Source organism: Hyperolius riggenbachi, chromosome 2 (genome assembly GCF_040937935.1).
Source record: "Hyperolius riggenbachi isolate aHypRig1 chromosome 2, aHypRig1.pri, whole genome shotgun sequence".
Lineage (NCBI taxonomy): Eukaryota > Metazoa > Chordata > Amphibia > Anura > Hyperoliidae > Hyperolius > Hyperolius riggenbachi.
Window position 1 is genome coordinate 185,566,745 of NC_090647.1, and position 21,719 is coordinate 185,588,463.

The 21,719-nt window shown below is 42.2% G+C and overlaps 1 long non-coding RNA gene across 1 annotated transcript; it reads left to right on the top strand.

The window, feature by feature from the left end:
- Positions 1–2,131: 2,131 nt before the first annotated feature.
- On the top strand, positions 2,132–21,118 carry LOC137546005 (uncharacterized). Its single transcript, XR_011026148.1, has 3 exons — positions 2,132–2,195; positions 6,834–6,934; positions 20,507–21,118. It is a non-coding gene; the product is annotated as an uncharacterized lncRNA (long non-coding RNA).
- Positions 21,119–21,719: the final 601 nt, after the last annotated feature.

Below are 21,719 nucleotides of genomic sequence, written 5' to 3' on the forward strand. Positions count from 1 at the left end.
AGGTATTGAAGACAACTGTTTAATAGTTAAATATTAGCTAAAACACTGAACTCAGAGGCTGGGTTTACAGTGGTGCACTGCATAACGCATGCATTATAATGAGTGTGAACTGCAATGGAGACTGGATATAGGGCCTGATCCAATTCACTTTTTCTCCCAAAATTTCTCCTTGGAGATAATTTTTCATCTTCTGTTTGATTAACTTTTCAGCACACCGCATTTGAAACAGTACCAACAAGTAGGTGAGAAAGTACTGACAAAATAATTTTCTTGCTTGCTGGGGCTTAAAAGGCATTTTATTGACAAGATGTGACAATATAACCCAGGAGAAAACTTGGAGAAAAAGTGAATCGGATATGGGTCACTGATTTTAATACAAAGCCTCATGCAGCGAGTTAGAATAACGCGATCCATTACAAAGCAGTACTGTGAACAAGCTCAGAGCATTGTATGGGCAGTGAGAAGACATGCAAAATTATTCTGCGAAGCAACTGAGCCCTATGTCAATTTCAATGGAAAAAAAACAAAAAAGTAAAACAAAAATTGGGAGCCCCGATGTAGGTATAAGAGTCTACAGCAGGGGTCTCAAACTCAATTTAACTGGGGGGCCGCAGGAGGCAAAGTCAGGATGAGGCTGGGCCGTATAAGGGATTTCACAATCAGCAGGTGCTGTCCACTGCCCCCCCCCCCCCCCCCTTGTCCATTGCATTAATTTTTTTTCAAACTCAAATTCACACTGAAGCGAACTATTTTGCCTATTTTACCTTAAAGTTCGCTTTAGTGCTCCCATTACAAGTAATCCGCCGTGTCCCCGCCGCAAAACGAGGGCTGCAGAGCACCCAAATCGCCCAAGGGGCAATCCGCCGGCATTTCCTGGAGGGGCAGAGCTTTCAGCTTCAGCTCTGCCTCTCTGCCCGCCCCTCTCACTCTTCCTTCACAGAAAGGGGCGGGGAGAGGCGGCGATTGACGTCAGGCAGGGCAGAGCTGAAGCTGAAAGCTCTGCCTTTTCCAGGAAATGCCGACGGATTGCCCCCCAGGCGATTTGGGGGCTCTGCGTTTAGCGGCGGGGATGCAGCGGATTACTTGGGAGCACTGAAGCGAACTATAAAGGAGCTTTTGCTGGTGCGGGCCACAAAATATTGTATCGAGGGCCACAAATGGCCCGCGGGCCGCGAGTTTGAGACCCCTGGTCTACAGGCATCAGATATTTGGGTGAATGTATAGGCTAGGTTGCCTGGTATTTATTTACATAGATACGATACGATATGACATTTATTATGACTTGTCAACTGGCCTTTCTCTATCTCTCACTCATTTATATGGGTAGGCCAAAAGACACTCCTATTTTCCACTTTCTTTCAACAATATTCTTAAGTCTGTACACATACTAGATGGTTCTTGGCTAAGTAATCAACATACCCGCTCTGTGACGCTCATATGCCATTCTGTCCCCCCCCCCCCCCCCCCACCTTAGCAACAGAATGCATCTGTACAGCCTCAGTAATATTTACAGATCTAGAGAGTGTACTGCCAAAGTATGTAAACTTTTACACGGACGTCAGGAGTTCTCTTTCAGTGGGGACAGTTGGTTCTGAGTACGTCTTCCCTGGTGCGGGTTGATAAAACACCTCAGTTTTCTTGACTGTGAGACCAAAATTTCTGCAGGCAGCAGAGAAGTGATTCATGCTCTGCTGCATATGGGCCTCTGTGGCAGAATTAAGTGTTCAGACTTCAGTCCTGTGTTGGCTGCTCCTCTCCCTCTCTCTTCCCCTAGTGCCAGTTGCGTGTAATGACACGATCAGGAAGAGTCGGCATTAGGGTAGGAGTGAGGGAGAGGAGAAACCAATGATCACCGTGGGCACCCTCAGACAGGTGAGAGATGTGATCAGCAGTGAAGTAGAATAGGGACATGTGACTCAGAGGGCAGCCTTGGCACCCCTGGAAAGTGCTTGCGGTGCTTTGAGAACCTCTATCCTAGTCTATCAATATTTGTTTGGCATGCAATTCAGCTTTTGCCAGTTCAGCTTTTAAGCAATCTTTGCAAAAAATGAACTTTACACTGCATTTGGAATTAGAAATACAATTCCAATATTTCACTGAAGTTTAAAAAGAATTTTCTTCTGGCATTGCTAGATATGGGGACGAGGAGTGAGGGAAAAGAGAGGTCTCTGATCGCCACCGGCCCCCAGGATCAGGTGAGGTACATGATTGGCTTCCACAGCTTTTAACTCTGCACAGGGATGAGCGGAGGAGGACATGGGACAAAATGGGACATGAAGAGGACAAAGGGGGACACATAGGACAACTGAGTACACAAAGGGGGATGAAAGAGTACACGGGAGAAAGCCGTAAAATGGCGACTGTGCATTTTGGTAATTGTTTTTGTCAAGGGGTGTCTTGTCCTAGTCATCAAGGGTGCCTTGACCTGGAAAAGTTTGAGAACCACTGGACTAGGAAATGACAATAGACTTTTCTTTAATATAATTTATTGAGGAAAAGAGACAATTTCCATAAACATCATCAAAAACCATCAAAGAACAAAAACTCTCTTCCCCCCATTTTCCAATATTTTACATATAAAGTAACACCAAAAAGAAAACATAATACAGAACATAATAAACAAAACATTTCCCTCCCTCCTCCTCCTCCCAATCTATGTATTATAATCCTCACCATGTCCAACCCATAATACAACACACAAAAGGATACCCATCCTACTAATTACAAAAAAAACCCACAACTTCCTCAACAAGAGACTCCTCCCCTACATTTCCATCATATTCCTATATTCCACCGTGTCTTGAAACATGTACCACTTTTCCCATTTATCATTAAAGACCCCCAATTTATCCTGCTGAAGAGCAATCTGATTCTTCAAATTCTTAAACATATTAACTCTACCAATCCAATCTTTAAGAGTATGAGAATCTCGGCATCTCCACTTAACAGTTTTAAGCTTTAAGCAGCTATTAATAACTGTTATCGAGTAATGGCCATTTTTAAAATGGAGGACAGAGAATTCCATTGATCATAGTGGACAAATGGGATGCAGGAGAGGAGAAAGAGATTGAGGACTAGACTACACATGAGGTAAGTATTGCCTGTGTATAGTTATTTAGACTTTTTATTTTCAGTTCAGGTTCTCTTTAAAGATGAACTCCAGTGAACATTTTACTGTTGGCAGGTGATGTAGCTGCTGCATGGTTTTTGGCAGCTGGAAACAGCTGTAAACAGCTATTTCCCACAGTTCGAACTTTTCTTGTGGGAGGGGCTACTTGTGGGAGGGGTTTCACCACAATATCAGTCATACAGCACCCCCTGATGGTCTGTTTGTGAAAAGGAATAGATTTCTCATGTAAAAGGGGGTATTAGCTACTGATTGGGATAAAGTTCAATTTTTGGTCAGAGTTTCTCTTTAACCCATTCGCGTCCAGTCGTTTTCACTTGAGAAATGTTCACCTCCCATTCATTAGCCTATAACTTTATCACCACTTATCACAATGAACTGATCTATATCTTGTTTTTTCCGCCACCAATTAGGCTTTCTTTGAGGGGTACATTTTGCTAAGAGCCACTTTACTGTAAATGTATTTTAACAGGAAGAATAAGAAAAAAACAGAAAAAACTCATTATTTCTCAGTTTTCAGCCATTATAGTTTTAAAATAATACATGCCTCCATAATTAAAACTCACGTATTGTATTTGCCCATATGTCCCGGTTATTACACCGTTAAAATTATGTCCCTATCACAATGTATGGCGACAATATTTTATTTAGAAATAAAGGTGCATTTTTTCGTTTTGCATCTATCACTATTTACAAGTTTAAAATAAAAAAAAATATAGAAGTATTTCATCTTTACATTGATATTTAAAAAGTTTAGACCCTTAGGTAAATATTTACATGTTTTTTTTTATTGTAATGTTTTTTGTTTTTTTTTATATTAAACATTTTATTTGGGTAGTTTTGGGAGGGTGGGATGTAAACAAGTGATTTATAATGTAAATGTGTGTTTGAATTTTATTTTTTTTACTTTTAGTTGTAGTTTTACTTTTTGGCCACAAGATGGCAGCCATGAGTTTGTTTACATGACGTCACTCTAAGCGTAACACACGCTTAGAGCGACGCATGGGGTACGTTACAGCCAGAAAAAGCGAAGCTTCCGAGAGAAGCTGACGCTTTTTCAGCGGGGGAGAGGAATCAGTGATCGGGCACCATAGCCTGATTCACTGATTGCCTGGCTAACGAACCGCGGGCCGGGAGCGCGATCGGCTGCGGGAGCACGGTTCCTGGACGTAGTTTCTACGTCCAGGAACCAAAATAGGTTAAACACATTTTTAATCCAAAAAGGAGTCCACTTTGGCAGATCTCTAAAAATTGCAGGAAGCCAGAAAGCTCTTGCCAAATCCATTCCTACTAATTCCTTTTCAACAAAGTGACCTTTTTATGCCTTAGTTGAGTGTTTAAACAACTCAATAAATATTGTATCAAAGGGATTTATTAACCTGATAGGCTCATGGTTAGCATACATTCATGGTTAAACGTTTATAATGGGTGGTATGTTGGCACTCAGCAAGGAGCCAAGCTTCTTGTCTATACAGCACTCGTTCCTAATAAAATGATGCTGATGACCATTTTGTGTGACAGTTAGCTAAATTGTGTGCATAACTTAAAAAACAGATGTGGTAGGAATGACTTTTAGAAAATAATAAATGAAATGTGGGTGCATTTGCTAATATCAATGTTTTGGGCCAAATGGGCATAGTTGAGATTTTCATACTGTACCTTCTTGCAGTAATAATGATATAGAGGTACTTCTGTCTTTATAGAGCCATCATACAGCTGTGCTGGATATTTCCTCTACTGTGTCTTGCTATTTTCATAGCACATCATGTATTTTGGAACTACACAGCGTGAAATGCCACCTGGAAAGCCAGTGCAAAGAAAATATTTTGAAAAATTATAAATAGAGCTTCCATTAGGCTGGCCTGAGAACATTCTTTCATAATTCCCGCACAGGGTATAGCAGTGGTGTTTTATCCATTGTGATACAATTACGGAGTATGTAGGTGACTTTTTATAGATCTGTCAGTGATGTCTGCTACAATACGCCACCAAGTGCCATTTAACACACTCACAATGCGCCAACTATCTGCCTTGTCATGACTCAGTGATTCCATGTGGTTGTTTAGTTTGTCACAACAGGCAACAGACTCTATTAGCCTGTAAATCTGCTTATGTCATGGAGATCATTTCATAAACAAGACTGATTGTTTTAAACTGTAGTGGCTGAAATAGGTACTGAAAAATAATATAAAATCACTTATCATTTCTGTTCTATATAAATACTATATAAACCTTTGTGAAATGTTCAGAGATTACAAAAACAGTTCCGCCACTCCTGCAGGGGAGCGTGTTCCTAGCAGCTACAAGCCACGGGTAAATAATTGCTTATTTCCCACTCCTGTTCCAGTAGGGGTTAAGAAAACGTGAAAAGAAAACTGACAGATATTGTTTGTCTACCTGTAAAGATGTCTCAGTTTTTTTCCTCTTATAATTTTTTTTCTGGTACCGATATTCTTGAGATAAATTACTTGATACAAATGTACTTATAGCTATCACATGTGATGGATTCTTACACAAATATGCAGAGCACTGTGGAGGTCTACTGAAGTGAGGAGGTAATAAGCTGTGACATTCCTGAGTACTTCAACCTTTATATAGTATTTGAATAAAGCCAGACGGCCTGTTTTTATAACAGCTTAATATTATATTTATTAGTGGACCGCCTAGCAAAAGCAGGAAACTCCACTTTTCTTTGATCAATGCTATATTAACCATTCTGAAAGATACAAAACAATCCTAGTGTAGAAGCCCAAGCGTCTACTTTTAACATCCCTTATTCCATATCAGCCCCCCCCCCCCCCCCAAGTTAGTGTGGCGGCTCCACTCACATAGCACTCGGATGACCACACTAGTCCTTCTCTACTATGCTCCATGTCTGCTCTGTGCAAGTTAAGTGTATGTTTTTATTACTCTATGCTGTATGTTACTATGTGTACCACTCTTTGTATATTACTAAGTGTGCACTGTACTGTACCTCCACCGACCCTGTATGTGCCAAAAATAATTCCGGGTACAACCCTTGTTGTACTTGGCCAAATAAATGATTCTGATTCAATGTGAGTGGTACATTTTGTCGCATTTATGTGCATGCATTCCTATAAAAGTAGAACCTGATATTGCCTCAGCTTTCAGGTTCAAGAGCATTCAATGCTTTGCTTGCTGACAGACGTAACAACCATGTTTACAGTGGGAAGCTCAATGATGGTGAAATGGTCCCACAACACGTTGCTGCATGCAATCTATTTTAGATGCTAATATGCTCCATTTTTGCAACCAAGTACAATTTTGAAACCTAGTTGATTTTTGGGCTACAAGAATTACAGCTTGCTTTGAGCATTTTGAGTGCAGAGGGTTAATGATTGTTTGTATGCTAACTGGCCACTCCCATTACCTGCTTTTCCAACAGGATGAGCATGGCTACCTATGCTTGTGTGTAGTTCCTTCCTGATCTGCTTTCTTGTAACTCTTACCATGCATGGGAACAAGTCTTTTCCTTTCAATATGACAGAGTGCAGGTAAATGGTTAAGAACAATTTATTGGATCAGATTCTGCATTGTTTACATAAGGCTAATGAAGTTCCCTACTCTAAATCTGAAAGTGACCAGCAAATATGCATTTTTCATAAGAGGAAATATTGTTATTTTTGTCTGTAAAATGTGTTCATATTGGAAAAAGATAGTGACCCTGTGGTTTTTGTTTGTGTAGGAGAACAATTGGGAGTCTGTCAGCGTGGAAATCAATGGGTGTAGAACACTGAGGCTTGTGCTGCCTGGAGAGCATGCAGAAGTAGCTACAGCAATTATATAGTATGTGTACTTGATTTCTCTAACCATTCCTTTTTCTGCTTGGAATATATCTGTCAATTCATCCACTTTTTAGGACAAATGCAAAAAAACTCCACAAGCTCTTCTTGTCATGAGCTTCAGTAGAAGAACTATGGCAATCTAATCCTACCAGGATACAGTAATGTTATCAATTTTCCTTTCTTGTTTAAAGTATTATTATCAGTCATTCTGTGTTTCAGTCTGTGTGATTTTCTCATATGTTTTCCTATCATGGGTCTCCTGTTTTACTGCCCCGTATGCTTGCCACATAACTGTTCTGATACTAGTGTACTCCGTTGCTGATAATAAAGGGCAAGGATTGTTGTAGTAAGAACATTATATTGTGAGCCCCACTGAGCTGCATTGTCTAATGTACCCTTAAAGGGACTCAGAGCTCAGGAAAATAAAAAGATTTATACATACCTGGGGCTTCCTCCAGCCCTATACGCTACGATCGCTCCCACGCCGCCGTCCTCAGTCTTCTGCAGCCCCGGTATCCGGTCCCCACACTTCCGTCAGTTGGAGCCAGTCTACGCAGTAGAAGTGCACTCTTTGCGTATCTCTCCAGCAGCTGCTGGAGAGATACGTAGAGGGCGCACTTCTCTTACGTCAGACTGGCTCAGACTGATGGTAGTGCGGGGAACCGATACCGGCGCTACAGTAGACTGAGGACGGCAGTGTGGGAGCAATCGTAGCGTATAGGGCTGGAGGAAGCCCCAGGTATGTATAAATCTTTTAATTTTCCTGAGCTCTGGTATACTTTAAAGGGAACCCGAGATGAGAGGGAGATGGAGGCTGACATGTTTATTTCCTTTTAAGTAGTGCACATTGCCTGGCTGTCCTGCTGGTCCTCTACCTCTAATACTTTAAACCATATACCCTGAACTAGCATGCAGATTAGATGTCAGTGACAAAATCTGACAGGATTAGCAGCATGCTTGTTTGAGGTGTGTGATTTAGACCCTACATCATCAATGACGCGACCAGGAAGTACCAGCACGAGGGGGAAGGAGTGAGCGAGAGAGGAGACGCTGTTCAGCATGGGCACCCTCAGGTCAGGAGAGTGATGCGGCTGCAGCTACTTAAGTCACATACAAGGAGCGGACACCAGGGAGTCCAGCGAGGAGAAGCAGAAGCCGATTGCCGCTACACAGGTGGAGCAGAGCAGGATGTCTGGGGGGGGGGATGGGGGGGGCGATCGTATGCCGGGAACTCCCTGTATTTGGACTATAAGACTATAAGATGCAGGAACTTTTTTTCACCACTGATGAGGCTTTGCCACTGTGAGCCAGTGAAAATGTTTGTTTACTACTTGACTCTACAATGTCCAGAGTACAACAGAAGTGGCTTTATCTCTGTTTCCCAGCAGTGCCAGAAGGATCCATAATGCAACTCAGAGATGACAGACAGCCCATCTCTTATACTTACCCTGAGGCTTCCTCACGCCCCATAATCAAGTCTAAGTCCCACACCGTCCTCCTGCGGTCTGCCGTTTAGCCACGGTGAGCTCCATTACCATGCGCAGTGACGTCATCCGGGTCTACTGCACATGCACGGGATGTCTGTGCATGCGCAGTAGACCCTGACTGGCATCGACTGAACCCGGTAACGGAGCTCACCGTGGCTGAATGGCAGACCGCGGGAGGACGGCGTAAGACTTAGACGTGTTTATAGGGGGGGGTAGGAAGCCCCGGGTAAGTATCAGAGCTGGGCTGTCTGTCATCTCTGAGTCTCTTTAAGATCAACATATCATACAGAGTGATATTCAAAATGTAAACCATGCATGTTTGGTCTCTGCTTGAAGAAAGCATGCAGCTTCCAGAACTGAGCGACCTACCATCAGATTTCTCTGCAAGCACAAAAAGTTGCATGTAATGTAACACACTCATAGACTTCCATTGAAATGCAAATTTGTATGCGCTGAAAACACGTACTTTCGCATGTGGAAATTCAACCCAATTAAAGGCACCAAGTATCATAGTGGGTAGGCAAGCTAATGTCAAGGCAGGTAAACCAGCTAGGTCAGTAAACCTAAATCAGTAACTCACGAATCACACGACTCAGAAGAAAATATCAAGGAGCAATGATCCAGAATCGTCAAAAGACCACAATGAACATAGAGGCGATTCGATAAGCAGGGAGAGTGACTCAATGTAGAGGAAATGTGGCAGCTCATAGAGGCTAATAAGACCAGTTTTTGGCCAGTACGTTTAGAAACAACATTGCTGAAAGAAAATACTGTAGTTACTGTAGGTAGTTAGTATTTCAGCACACTCCATGGCTCATCACCAATGAGCACTGATGCAGAGCCAGATTCCAAATGTCAAGCCCAGGGATTCTGGGGCAGTATAAAATTGCAGCAGATGTATAGAGCATGTATAACATTTCAATAAACATTTACCTGTAACAAAAAAGAATGTATTCATGTATGTAGATGGCATACACTACATTAAAAGTAAAGATCTAATTGGGACATAACTGATTTGGCTCTAGAGGGATTTGGTATTAATGAAAGAAAGCATATTAGGAGAGACTTACCTGACAAAAGTATTACAGCTAACAAGTGCATAAGGGCAAACACAACATTATGACATATTTCTCACATTTGTCTGTATATGTTCCACTCAGGGGTCTAGTCCTGGAAAAAGAGGTGAGTGGACTCATGTGCCAAAAAATGGGTGTGGTTAAGCATTGCGTGGGCATAGTCATGGGCGGGGCCAAATATACATGCCCGAAGCAGTGGTATAAAAGGTCTGCCAGGGGAAATTTGAGCTCTGTCGTAGTATATCCCCAAAAAGTAGATGTAATCTGACAGCATTTCACCAAAAATACACATAATCTGGCAGAGGTTCTTCCAAAATACAGATAATATGGCAGTGGTTCCCCCAAAATAGACAATATGGCAGCAGCAGTTTCCCCAACATACACATAATCTGGAAGCAGTTCCCCAAAATACGCGAAACCTGGCAGTAGATCACCCAAAATACCCGTAACATTCAAAATACATGTAATCTGGCAGCAGTGGTCCCCCAACATACACAATCTGGCAGCGGTTTCCCAAAATACACATAATCTGGCATCAGTGGTTCCCCAAAAATACAGATCTGACAGCAGTTCCCCCAAAATAGGTACCCCCAGTACAGCTAGCCAGGTCTATAGGTTTCCCCAGTATAAGTAGCCATGTGTATAGTTGTCCCCAGAATAGGTGGCCAGATGTAGAGATGTCACCAGAATAGGTAGCCAGGTGTAAAGATGTCCTCAGAATAGGTGGCCAGGTGTATAGATATTCCCAGAATAGGTGGCCAGGTGTATAGATGTCCCCAGAATATGTAACCAGGTGTTCAGGTGTCCCCAGTATAGCCAGGTGTATAGGTGTCCGCAGTATATGTAGCGAGGTGCATAGGTGTCCCCAGTATATGTAGCCAGGTGTATAGGTGCCCCCAGTATAGCCATGTGTATAGGTGTCCCCAGTATATGTAGCCAAGTGTATAGGTGCCCCCAGTATAGCCAGGTGTATATGTGCCCAGTATATGTAGCCAGGTGTATAGGTGTCCCCAATATATGTAGCCAGGTGTATAGGTGCCCCCAGTATAGCCAGACGTATATGTGCCCAGTATATGTAGCCAGGTGTATAGGTGTCCCCAGTATGTGTAGCCAGGTGTATAGTGGCCCCAGTATAGCCAGGTGTATAGGTGTCCCCAGTATATGTAGCCAGGTGTATAGGTGTCCCGAGTATATGTAGCCAGGTGTATAGTGGCCCCAGTATAGCCAGGTGTATAGGTGTCCCCAGTATATGTAGCCAGGTGTATAGTGGCCCCAGTATATGTAGCCAGGTGTATAGGTGTCCGCAGAATAGGTAGCCAGGTGTCCCACCAGCTGGAGGGGAGCAGCGCAGTGGAGAGGAGCATTAGGCAGAGCAGTGGGGAAGGGCAGACGTCTCCCCCCCCCTTCCCTCACCTTGGGGCTCCTCTTCCTGGCTCTCCCCTCCAGAACGATTGCGGCGGTGACTGGCAGCGGGCATCAGTGGGCGGGACTTACCTCCTACTGTTCCCGGCAAATTGACGCTGTGCGTGACGCTGCTCTGGTCTTCACTAGACCAGACTAGCTGCACACACAGCGTCGACTCGCCGGAACAGGAGGAGGTAAGTCCTGCCCACTGATGCCCACTGCCAGCCACCGCCGCAATTGTTCTGGAGGGGAGAGCCAGGAAGAGGAGCCCCAAGGTGAGGGAAGGGGGGAGTCGTCCGCCCTTCCCCGCTGCTCTGCCCAATGCTCCTCTCCACTGCGCTGCTCCCCTCCAGGGTGCTAGGGTGGACGACGTCCACTCTCCAATAAAAGTAAGTGGATGTTGTCCACCCGCGTTCACGCAGGACTCAACCCCTGGTTCCACCGTGTATTGTATGATAAATGAGGTATGACAATGGTAGAGGTGGTTCAGCACCTCTGTGGGAAAAGGCACAGGAGACAAAAAACAGGAGCCCAGTAGTGCAATATACGTCAAAAACACAATAGATGTAAGTAAGTAAAAGGCACTACTCACAAAGGGAGGTTGCTGGGGGCAACAAACCACAGGAAGCAGGTGGAGACAATGAACCCGACTCCACTCTGGGCGGTCTTAACCAGAACCGGGGTGATGGTCGCTCTCTTAGTAAAAAAGGAATTGGGACTCCACCAGTGGTGGCTCCACTAGTGGTATGTCACCACCTCCTGGACAGGGTCTGTACAGGGGTAAACTTAGCACAATGAAGGAAAGAGGTGCCCTGGTATCATAAAAGCATCTAAAATCAGCTTAAAAACGATAAATAATATGAGTTATCTTACCTCATTGATGAAATCTTTTTATTTAGCAAATTTAGCAATTTTTATTGCTAAATAAAAATCTCTTGTATAAATTACAGAGATTTCGTCAATGAGGTAAGATACCTCACATTATTTATCGTTTTTAAGCTGATTTTAGATGCTTTTATGATACCAGGGCACCTCTTTCCTTCATTGTGCTAAATAGGGTATGAGTATGCCTGATGAAGCAAGTTAGCCCTACATCATGTTTCAGATCCTCTAGTCATGGATGCTCACCTGGGCACAGCAACTGTCATGTGCAGGTGTGTTCTTTTGCATATCACCATGCTGGAACGTGCTTAGTACCTCTAAGTACCTTACTTAGTACCTCTACCGACCTTTGTTTGTCTGAGAACTTACCTTCTTGCCGACCTACCCCTGCCTGAGAATCTGATCTGTAGTCAACTCCAGCATGTTCAACTAGCCTCTCTGCTAATGCCCTCTGCCTGTCTGAGAACCCAAACAATCCATTACCAATGCAGGCTTGACCCGACTACCCATTCTGCTTAACCTCCCTGGCGGTAAGCCCGTGCTGAGCACGGGCTATGCCGCCGGGAGGCACCGCTCAGGCCCCGCTGGGCCGATTTGCATAATTTTTTTTTTGCTACACGCAGCTAGCACTTTGCTAGCTGCGTGTAGCATCTGATCGCCGCCGCTACCCGCCGATCCGCCGCAATTCCTCTCGCCGCGGCCGCCCCCCCCCCCCCCAGACCCCGTGCGCTGCCTGGCCAATCAGTGCCAGGCAGCGCTATGGGGCAGATCGGAGTCCCCTCTGACGTCACGACGTCGGTGATGTCATCCCGCCCGTCGCCATGGCGACGGGGGAAGCCCTCCAGGAGATCCCGTTCTTTGAACGGGATCTCCTGATCTCCGATCGCCGGAGGCGATCGGAGGGGCTGGGGGGATGCCGCTGAGCAGCGGCTATCATGTAGCGAGACTTTGTCTCGCTACATGAAAAAAAAAAAAAAAAATTAAAAAAAAAGATTTGCTGCCCCCTGGCGGATTTTTTGCAAACCGCCAGGGGGGTTAAGGGGTCAGAGACACGCATCTGGTAGCGGTTAAGCTGTGATCCCTGAGCAAATTAGTTCTGCTAGCCATAATACACAGTGAGCAGTGCTTACCTATAGCCTAATAGCCTGCATGTGATGTAAACCTCAAGTTCATTTCTTGACTTGAGCATGCAGTAAACTGTGGAATCCACCAGTAGTATGTGGTGAGGGTGTCACAGCTTAATGAAAGGAAACCTAAACTGAGAAGGATATGGCTTTTTCATTTTAAAATAATACCAGTTGCCTGACTCTCCTGCTGATCCTGTGTCTCTAATACTTTTAGCCACAGCCCCTCAAGGAGCATGCAGATCAGGTGCTCTGACTGAAGTCAGACTGGATTAGCTGCATGCTTGTTTCAGGTCTGTGATTCAGCCACTGCTGCAAACAAAGAGATCAGCAGACTGCCAGGCAACTGGTATTGTTAAAAAGGAAACATCCATATTCCTCTCAGTTAAGGTTCCTTTTAAAGGCTAAGTTTACATTGAATCTATTGCAATGTGCATGAGGCCCATCACAAGAGAATTCAAAATCAGTGCCTTGCAGTAATGCACCTGTTGCAAAGCGTGGTACCTCTTCAGCAGTCATTTATAAAGCAGGCGCGACATGCTTGTTGTCCAGTAGCGCACAGATCAGCTCACATTATGAAGGAACTCAACACTGCTGTGAATGGGCCCATTGTGAAACGCACATAGCTAAATACACCCAAAGCATTCTCAGTCGTCCCCTTGATAAGTTTTCTCCTTACTTCTGGCTCCAGTGATGAATGTTATAGAAGAAGAGGAGGCGGACAGTAGTTTTTCATGCTGTGACACAAAAGGCAGTAATTGTTTTATTTTTATTACACTAAGATAGAAATGTCCTTATTATTGGTTAAATCCTTTTTGCGGTACACCTCATTTCCTTTTTGGCACCTCAGTGTTAGCCACACCACTGGTACTTCAGAGATCTGTAACATTATTGATGCTTAAATGGGATTGTATAATATATATATATATATATATATATATATATATATATATATATATATATATATATATATATATATATATATATATATGTGCGTGTTATTTTATGCATTGCACCACTGTTGCGCTTTGAGTCCTATGGGAGAAAAGCGCTTTACAAATGTTATTGTATTGTATTGTTAACCAAGTCTATGGGTGGGTGGGTATGCAATCTATACACCCTTGCCCTGGGAGGTCTGTAGCCTAAAACTGTATACTGTAGAGTGCACGAGGAACAAGGTGCTTTGTGGTTAGTAAAAAAAAAAATGATTCTTGAATTTTCTGGAATTGTTATTGATATTCATAGATGGGCAAGATCTGATGATAAAGGATAATATTTAATAACATTAAATTCAAAAATGATTTATGTTTATGTATCACCAATGCATGTTACTATTTCTTTTTTTTTTTTAACGTGACATTTACTTTCAGCTTACAAACAGCACAGGACTTACTTTCAATAAATATTTCAGTGTTCTCAGATAGTGATGGGTAAATGTTTTGCAGTGAGGTTCACCGGACGAATGGTGGATTTGCAAGCTATCATTTGTGGTTGCTGAACAGTACCTCAATGTTTCCCAGCAGTGTAGCAGCCTCCTAAAGCCCAGCTGACACCCCTCTGCCAGTAAGCCTTCTGCTGGCAAATGGGCCAGAGGCTTTGCGGGTCATAAAGGGGAGACATAAGACATTTTGGGAAAAAGTCACCAGAATAGTGGTTAACAGTGAACGTTGGGTAGGGCATCAAAGTTTTGTTGAGTAGTTACATCTTTGCTAGGGCTCTATCTGTAATGAAAACTATTAGGTTTTGCAACCTGTAAATAAAAAGAATCACCTAATCAGAGAAATAAGTTGATATTGTTGAGAACGTGGGCATAGCTCGAAGGTATGCAGATGATCAAATTTGTATCACTGCAGGAAACAGTAAGTACTATGATGTGTTGGTTGTAGTCTGCAACCTGGAGACAATAATGAGCGCAGCTCTATTGTACTATTGTGTGGCGTAAGGAACCGGTTATTCTTTCGGAGTTAAAGAGACACTGAAGCGAAAAAAAATATGATATAATGAATTGGTTGTGTACTATAAATAATTACTAGAAGATTAGCAGCAAAGAAAATATTCTCATACTTTTATTTTCAGGTATATAGTGTTTTTTCTAACATTGCATTATTCTATAATATGTGCAGATTACACAACACTCAGCATTCAAAATGATTATTTCAGAGCAGTCTGTGAAGTAATGACCTCTCCTCTAGCAGAGAAAAAGTAAACAGTTCACTTACAGTTGAGATAATAAAAGTCAGATAACAGCCCTCTCCACGACTAACTTAGTCGGAGAGCTTAATGGCTTGTTTGCATAGAGATAACAACTGGAGTTTCTCAATTCTTCCTGTACTGGAAACAATTAGACTGATGTATCTGATCTTAATGTTTTATTTCTTAGCTGTACTACACATACAAATCATAATATCATAATTTTTTTTTCGCTTCAGTGTCTCTTTAAGCGGAGCCCTGACATTGCATATTTGTCCCGTTGGAGTGCAGTTCTCCTCTGATGATTTTGTAGAGGAAGGGTCTGTCAGGAAGGAATTGTTGGGAAGGGATTATGATTAGTTTTAAATATGAAGACAGGAAGAGTTGAGTTTAGGTATAACTTTAGGTTACATAACACATGTGGTGATTGCTTTACAGTCTTGCTGTCTATTGGCCTTATTAGCAGGGTCCAGGACACTGGCCCATATGCAATTCACTTTTTCTCCTTAGTTTTCTTCTAAGTGATATTTTCAAACTTGTCAATAAAATGAAAATAGAAGAAAATACTTAAAATAGTTTTGATAGTACTTTTTCACCTACTTTTTAGAACTTTTTCATTTGCAAAGTGCTAAAATGTTATTCTAAATAGAAGATGAAAAAGTATCTCCTAGGAGAAAACTCAAGAGAAAAAGTGAATTGCATATGAGCCAAAGTCATACTGTGAGATAACATTTAAGGCAAGGCAATGCTGACTAATGACTTTTTCAACTGGACAGCAGACAGAACTCTATCCCACAGAACCCATTGTTTAGCACTGCCTCTAGGCAAAGAGCTTCTGCTGTGCTTTGTTATTTAAAAATCCACGCAGCTTTACAGCTAAGAAGTATGGTTCTACGTAATATAAAATATTTATTTATAAAACAAAAACAATGCTTTAACCTCCCTGGCGGTAAGCTCGACACAGTGTCGGGCTAGTTGCCACAGGGGATAGCATGGCCCCGGGAGGATTTTCTTTCTTAAAATGTGTGCAATACTCTTCAGCTAGCACTTGTGCCCCCCAAGTGCCTCCGCTCTCCCCCCGATCCCCGCCGCAATACATACCCCCCAGGGATCCCGCGATGGCGCAGCCTCCCAATCAGCTCCAGGCTTCGCTATGGGGAGGATCGGGACTGCACATGACGTCGATGACGTCATGTACGATCGTCCCCATAGCGACGAGTGAAGCTAATTGGGATGCTGCGGCTCTTGCGGGATCGCAGACGGGTGAGTGTTGCCGGCGGCGATCGAGGGAGCAGATAGGTGTCGGGGGACTTGTGGAACACAGGTAGCTAGCCTAGTGCTAGCTACGAAGTTTAAAACGAGTTTTATTCTAAAAATCCCTCCCGCAGACGCAGCCTCATAAACTGCGTACCGCCAGAGAGGTTAAAACTAGAAATTCAAAAAGATGCATTAAATAACATTGAATACCTGTATAGACTACCAGATGGGGGTTACTATTCCCATTTGACTTTGCCCGAAGGAACCCTAATAGCAGCAGCTGGTGAGAAAGCAGTGGGCATGGAGTTAATTTTAGATCTTCAGTGTTATCCACTATTCTGCTGACTTTTTTCCAAAACTGTAATTGTTCTAATCTTAAGATATGGCGGTTTGAATCAAAATTGCATCTGGAACACTATAGCAATATTTAGATACAGTACAGGCTTAGCCGAATGGTTGGTTTTAGTGCCCTGACTTTAACATTGCATTTCCATTACAGATTTTTATTATTCAGGATCATAAAACGTTTTTCTCTTATGACATTTATTGCTGCACACTCACCACCTGCAGTTAGCATGTCTTTTACAATGAGCTTTTTCCTGTCTGCTATTGACTTGCATATCGTCATTTAGCATTGACCTGCTTGTTTCTAAACACATTTCTTCTGCTAATCCATGGCATAATGTGTGATTGTAAACATCTTCTGTGTCTGCCCTCATTTTCCTGATCAGCACTCTGACAAAGTGGCAGGCTACGGTTATTTTTAGTCTGCCCTGTGACCTTTCTTACTCTTCTTTTCATTTGCATTTTTTTCCTACTTTCCCAGCTTTCTCTAGGAAATAAACCTTGAAACGAAGGCAAATAAACATGTCATAATTCTCGACAACTGCCTCTTATCAGATAGCATTTACAAATTTCTGCTTCTAGGATCCCTGTTCTTAAACACGTCCCTACTTATTGACACAAAGTGAAGTTTTTGTTTTGTCAGCACAGTGTAAGCCTATGGGAGGAGGGGGGAAAAAGAGAAATATGGATGCTACAGCTGAACACAGTTGACAAGATTTTTTATTTTCATGATTACTTTTCTGCCGATTTTTCCTTTTTGCCTGCAGGCAAAGGTTGGCATACATGTCAAGAGAATGTTCTCCAGCTGCGGTCTGCAGTATAGAGAATTGTATACACCAGAGGGCTCCTGGGACCGTAGGCAGATTATTATGGTAATATCAGTTTCTGCTGTCCTCTCCCTCCCACAGCTGGGCTACCCCTCTCATTGTAAGTATTGAAGCAATATGTTTTGCAAATTATATGTTGTGAGCATCAGGGACTCAGTAAAATAAAGAGAAAACAGTAACAGCACAAAATATTGCATCCAATATAGTTTTGTTTCCGTTTTGATGATCAAAATAAATTAAGATTTTTTTTTTTAATTAACTGAAGATCGCATGCTCAAGATGTTGAGCGGCTTCTGGTGTGTTGTTAAATGTATAGGGCAGCAAGAAATTCTTACCAAATCACAATATGCATGCATTAAAAACCACATCATGCAGTTGCCTTAGAATGAACCAGAAACTTGAAACTTGAACCTCTTTTGATTAGGACTTATAATGTTTATATATATATATATATATATATATATATATATATATATATGAAACATAAAGTATGCCTACATTTAATTCTAAGATGTGGCATAACAGGACATATTTAAAAAATAGAATCATCTGGTACAATCATCTGTTATGGGCAGCATGGTGGCATAGTGGTTAGCACTCTCACCTTGCAGCACTGTATCCCCGGTTCAAATCCCAGCCAGGTCAACATCTGCAAGGAGTTTGTATGTTCTCCCTGTGTCTGTGTGGCTTTCCTCCAGGCACTCCAGTTTCCTCCCACATCCCAACAAACATACAGAGAAGTTAATTGGCTTCCTCCTAAACTGGCCCTAGACTATGATACATGCACTACACGATACATACATAGACATATGACTATGTAGGGACTAGATTGTAAGCCCCACTGAGGTACAGTTAGTGGCAAGACAATCTACTCTGTACAGCGTTGCGTAATATGTCGGCGCTATATAAATACTTAAATAAATAAATCTGTTTTTAGCAAAATTAGGAAAATGTATGAAATTCAGATGAACAATGAAGAGAATAGATGATGCGATTGATCATCAAATCAAGCTTAATGAATAATATAAATGTTATTAATATTTGTTATAAAAAAGGCAATAATAGAAAAAGACATTAAAAATGTATCTGGAGCCGGCTGACCACCACAATAAACCTCACACTTCAGCTGAACAAACCAGGCTGGCCAAAGTCTCCTATGTCGGAGAGCCTCCAGATGGACTATATCCAAAGTCTAGTCAATGTTTGGAACAAGTGTGAGTTACTGTAGGTAAAGCTCAATTGACAATGGCAAATGGGTCCCATAAATAGACAATACATGTATATATCATCAGCAGAGTTTGTGAAGTGGCAGTTCAGCCAAGTATAAGCAATGGAGTAGAAAATCATACAGAGGAAAGGCAGTTCGACCAGCTAATTACATCATGTGTTCCACACTTTTCATAGTCAGGATGCTGGGATTAATGAGATGCTGAATACGCTTGGAGGGGAAATTCATATATCATGACATCAGTTTGCTGTGAATCAGATGAACAATAACACGACTTTATTACGCCATGTCATTATTTAACAAAGGTTAAAGGGGACCTAAACTGAGACGAATATGGATGTTTCCTTTTAAACAATACCAGTTGCCTGGCAGTCCAACTGATCTCTTGGGCTGCAGTAGTGGCTGCATCACACACCTGAAACAAGCATGCAGCTAATCCAGTCTGACTTCAGTCAGAGCACCTGATCTCCATGCTTGTTCAGGGGCTGTGGCTGAAAGTATTAGAGATACAGGATCAACAGGACAGTCAGGCAACTGGTAGTATTTTAAAAGGAAAAATCCACATCCTTCTCAGTTTAGGTTCCCTTTAAGTCACAGTGCAGAAATAGTCGCCCTTATTCAATTCAAATGTTCTCCTAAGTTTTCTCCTAGGTGATATTTTTGGACCTTATCAATAAAGTGCCTCTCAAGCCAAAATACTTAGAATAACTTTGACAGTACTTTTTTCAAGTACTTTTTCAATTGCAGAGTGTGGAAAAGCTATTTCGGGCTCTTCCACATGGGCAGCTGAAGGTGGTGAATTCACTGCCTGTCAGATGCTCCTGTCTACCGGCATTTGTCATCCTCAGATGTGACATGTCAAATGTGACTGGTGCGGTGTTACCAAATGCTGGAACTGGGCTGCAATTACATACAGCCAAATGGTGCATGGGGCTGGCAGCTGGGAGGCTGTACTGCTAAAAATGAAAAGTTCAACTGCCTGTGTAAAAGATGCCTTAAATAGAAAATGAAAAATTATTTCCAAGGAGAAATCTTAGTAGAAAAACTAATTGAATAAGGGCCAGTGTGTAAAAGTTATGTTACCATTACCGCTTCATCTAAAATTAATATGGTGATTAGTAGCCAGACACTACTAATCAAATGCATTTAGTCATCAACAAGTCTGATCACCTCTATAAAAGTGCAGGTTTTATCAATTTGTTGGTATGGAACATACACATGTGCTAACACAATGCCTAGCAGGAAAGACATTAGCAATGATCTTGCGGACACAATTGTTTTTGCCCATCAATATGGGAATGGTTACGAGGCTACTTCCAAAAAAAATAATTCTACAGTGGGAAAGATAATGCAAAAGGAGTAAACATTCAAGACAACTGCCAATCTTTCCAGGAGTGGGCATCCCAGCAAGTTCACCCCAAGGTAAAACTGTGAAATGCTCAGAGAAGATACAAAATTCCCAAGAGCTTAATCTCATAGACACATTTGTTAGCATTTCGAAGTCCATGTGAGCATAATTAGAAAAAAATGATGGCTGGTTTAGAAGGGTTGCCAGGAAAAAGCCTCTTCTCTCATAAAAAACAAAAACAAGGCAGCAGCCAGCATGGCCTAGGCTTGAAGATTGGTATCTGAACAAAACATAATGCTAGGTACACACCATACAATTTTGTGTTAGATAGATGGTTCGTTCAATAGATAGTTTCCGACATGTCCGACCTTATTTTCGATCATTTTTCTGATTAATCTCTCATAGAAGTGAATGGAAATGAATAAGAAACGATAACAGAATCGAATCGGAAATCGATCAGACGGAAAATCAACTGAAGAAAACGCATCGTGTGTACCCAGCATAAAGCTTCTGTGGCAATGTCCTTTAGGCAAATGAGATGAAAGTGCAGATATTTGTCCAGAATCCACAGTGCCAAACCAAAGACATCCTATCAGCACAAAGACCTCATACAAGCTGGCAAGCACTGTGGAGAAAGGGTGATGATTTTGACCTGTTTAGCAGCCACAAGGCCAGCGCATCTTGCAGTCATTGTCAACTAAAAAGTCCAAAGTGAGACCATCTGACAGCGGAAGGTTAGCCATAATTGGGTTATGCAACAGAGCAATGACCTCAAGCATACCAGCAAATCTATAACGGATGACTGAAAAAGAAAAGAATCAAGGTGATGCAAATGGTCTAGTCAAAGTCTCTTCTTGAACCCAATTGATTCCCTGCAAACCTCAATGAACTGAAGCAATGTTGTAAAGAAAAATGTGCCAAAATTCATCCAAAACAATGTGAGAAACCAATAAGATTATACTAAAAAATTCAAATTATTGCTGCTAGAGGTGTTTCTACAAGCTGTTGAATCAAAGGGTGTACCATTTTTCTCAATTGGCTTCTCCATTTTGGCTTCATTTTTGATAAATAAATAATGCCTCTTCTCCAGTTCTGGCACTGTTGTTTGCTGTGTTTGAGCCACTCAATTCTAAAGATTTTGTTTGCTTGAGAAAGGATTACGTAGGATATAAAATAGACTGTTTCACAACGATCTCTGAAATCTGTCTGTAGATCAGGTTACAAGGGTTCCTCTTAGAGAAAGAGTAACCAAGCAGCTCAGGGTGACCCAAAGTACTAGGAATGTATAGGGGGATAAAAAGGACCAAAAAGCCCTCCTACTAAAAAAAGCAAAGCTTGGTGTATATGCCTTCTTAAATCAGCTATAAGTGAACATTTGTGGTTACCCACAATGCACTACTACTGAATATGCAAATTATCCCTTTTCGCCCTTGGTAAGCCAAGCAAGCATCCAGAACCGCTGGTGTATAGCAAGCCTATAGCTTTAAATTTTACACAGCCATATCAAACCTACATGTAGACAGCCTGTTTTGGGCTTTGGGTCCTCATCAGTACATGGCAGGGATTGATAAGGCTGTATGTAATAGGCCTTGGACCAGTACAACAGAGTAACCAAGCA